A 3,623-nucleotide genomic window follows, 5' to 3' on the forward strand; every position below is an offset into this window, starting at 1 on the left:
CCTAAGAGATCATTTCCAACTGTTGATGCCCATTTCTTCCTTTTATAATACTACATTTACTCCACCCATGTGGATTCCCTTTTGCCTTCTCTGTGTTGTTTATAGAGTTTAGCAATCTTGCCATGCCTTGCTTGGCTGTTCATATTGTATTATCTGTGTACCTCATGTGGTTTTGATTCTTTAATACTGTTCTCAAGCACTTTGCTTGCTCTTTTTATACATATTTCTTGCTTCATGCTCTCGGATTAACAAAATTTCCCATTTGTCATTTACCCATTTCATAAATCTCTGTTTTAATGCCTTTCTTCTTCTTCGTTGACCCTCTAGTGCCTCTCTTAACTGCCATTCCTGTTAATATCTGTTAGAAGACAGCTGATAATTAATATTCATACTATTAATACATGTTTCCTCTTTCATATATAATTGGATTTAATAGATCTAGAAATGTACAAATAAGGAGTATATCAGGTCTCAACTCCTGCCTTTTAATTTTCAGGTTACAAGTTGAATTAGCAGGAGAGTTTAAGAACTAGTAATGGACTACACTTATTGTGTTAATTGCCTGTAGCTTCCTCTGCCTGGAAAGAGGTTCACAAGAGTCCATGTTTCATAGCACCATACTTCCTGCCTTCCATCACAAATGCTTGTATCTTCATTTTGCACCGTACCCAAGGTCAGTAAATCTATATATAGACTTATAAGTCATCTGTAGCTTACCCTAGTTTGAAAACGTGAACAGAACTGATAGGATTATCCCCACTTGGCAATTTGAAGTAAGAGAACAAGTCAGTTGGCCATGGAAACACCATGGAAGGATGGCATGAGATAGAATTACGTACAAGAAGAAAGGTTGAATTTATGAAGATGCACAAATGAGGGAAGTACAGAAAGAAGTAGAGAATATTTATACAGGAAAGAAAATGAGAATAAGAGACTGGAGAAGGGAGGAGATTCATGTCAAAGCTTAACATTAATGGGCAGAGCATTAGCTGCAAGGCCTTAAAATTCTTGCTACGAAATTTTATAGAACTATAGTGAATCCTTCCAGTTTTAAAAGGAGAGTCCTCTCCTCATGAGATCTAGTGTGGTTCTTTCTTAAAGTTTTGTACTAGATTTCTACATTCCTCTTTCCTCAATATACATAGATAATATGAACATTTTTATGCCTATTTTTGAAATTAGTTTTTACATTACTTGAAATAACTTCAGTGTGCTTCTGTTCTTTGCAGCCAAAAGTGCCAAAATACAACATGGGGTTTATTTTTTGCCCACCTGTATCTGCTTCATCAAAAGTAATAAATATCAAAGGGTGAATCACTCCTAAAACAGGATATTTTCTTTGTGTTTGATTGCTTTTGTAATTTTAATTTATGGGCCTAAAATTGTATAAAAGATACAATTTCTTTTTTTTCTTTTTTTAGCATCAGGTTTACTATGGTATAATGTACATACAATGAAATCCACCCTTTTCAGTTATCCCATTCTATGAACTTTGGTAAATGCATAAAGCCGCGCATCCACCCCCACAATCGAGACATGGTATATGGCCCCCTGCCAAAGTCCCTCTGTGCTCCCTTTGTAGCTCACCCCTTGGCCTCCTCTCATCCCGTCCCATCCCTAGTGTGTTTTCTGTCTCGGTCTGTTTTGCCTTCTCCAGAATGCCACACAAACAACGTCATCGGGTATATTGGCTTTTGAGTAGGACTTCTCCACTCAGCGTGGTGCCTTTGAGATTCAGTCCATGTTGTTGAGTGTATAAGTAGCCTGTTTCTTTTGATTGCGGAGTACTACCTTATGGTATGGATAGACCACAATTTGTTTATCCATTCACCAGTTGTGAACATTTGAGTTGCTTACATTTTGAGGAGATTATGAAATAAATCTGTGAACATTTGCATATATGTTTTTGTGCAGATGTATGTTTTCTTTTCTTCCCACTTAGGAGTGGGCCGGCTGGGCTGTACGGTAAGGAACTGCCAAACTAGGATCACAAGAATTCCATATTATGCATTCTCACCAGGACTTAATATTGTCAATTTCAATACTAATTGTTATGATATAAATATTTTTAAATATACATATTTAAATATAAATATATATAATTACTTATATAAAAGTAAATATTCTTAGATCAGTTAAAAGATAAACAAAACCTAATGTTGTTAAAGGATAACATCCTATTCTTATTAAAAGAAACTAAATTTTAGGTAAACCTGGCTGGTTCAGTTGGTTAAGCATCAGGCTTTAGATTTCAGCTCAGGTCATGATCTCAGATGGTGAGACCCAGCCCCTCATTGAGCTCCACACTCAGCGGGGAGTCTGCTTGAGATTCTCTCTCTCCCTCTGCCCCTCCCCCCACATATTCTCCTTCTCTCTCTAAAATAAATATTTTTAAAAAATAAACTAAATTTTATGTAATAACTTGTTTTAATTTTTTTTCTAGATTGAACCAAACATTGCATGTGATTCAATGATATGTCATTAGGAGGCATTATTCATTCTCTGTGAACTATTGTGTTAGGCAGCCACTAGGCTGTGATATCAGTGATCATCACTTCCTGGTATTCATGCCCTTTTGCTCTTTTGCAATTTCTTTCCCTTAAGTAGGGTCTAGGATTACTGACTTTCATTGACAACAACAACAAAAATGGTGGAAGTGATAGATTGCTACTTCCTGTGTTAAGTTTCAAGGAGTCTGTGGCTTCCATTTTGTATTCCCACTCTTGCTCTCTTTTGTCTATCTCTGAAGGAAGGTGAGCTGACCCGTAAAGGCCAGAACAGCCATGAATTGAGACCCTTAGTCTAATAGCCAACAGGGATTGAATCCTGCCAAACCTATGTGAATGGGTTTGGGAACAAACATATCCTTCCCCTACTGAGTCTTCATAGGAGAATCAGCCCTAGCTAATAACTTAATCACAACCTTATGAGAGACACTGAAGCAGGGGTACCCAGCTAGCCATGCTGTGATTGATGACCTACAGAAACTATAAAATAATAAGTGTTTGTTGATTTACGCACTAAGTGTTGGAACAATTATTTAATCAGCAATAGGTAACTAATACTGCCATCAGAAATTGTTAGTTTTTATTGCTGGAAATTATAAAGAAGAACAAAAGTGCCTAGTTGTGAAAATAATTAAATACCATCTTATTATTTCTAGGGACATAGTAAAGGAGAGGGTCTCACTTCTCTCATCTAACATTCCTATACATCATAATAATCATCAAATTTAAAACCTAAAAATTTCTCTTTGTTATTCTTTCTAGCTTAAAAGGTTATTGTAATATATTATGATCCATAACTAGTGACCCACCATATCTATATACTGGTTTTTGTGAAACGTCAACATACCTTTTTGCCCATTACACTTCAGTCTCGCTGATTTTCTACAGAGTATTTTTTTTGTATGCATATAATCTTTTAAGATGGGTCAACATGAAGGTTCTCTAAGTTTGTAGATTTTTAATTATAGTGACTCTTTTCCATGGTAAACATTCTTCTACATTTTCCTCTTTTGTGAGTTACGTTTTTTGTTATGCCTGTTTTACCTAATCTATTGCTATTATACAAATCACCCCCAAAATATGGTGTTAAAAGTAACAACCATTTATTTGCCCATG

Source organism: Zalophus californianus, chromosome 5 (assembly GCF_009762305.2).
Source record: "Zalophus californianus isolate mZalCal1 chromosome 5, mZalCal1.pri.v2, whole genome shotgun sequence".
NCBI lineage: Eukaryota > Metazoa > Chordata > Mammalia > Carnivora > Otariidae > Zalophus > Zalophus californianus.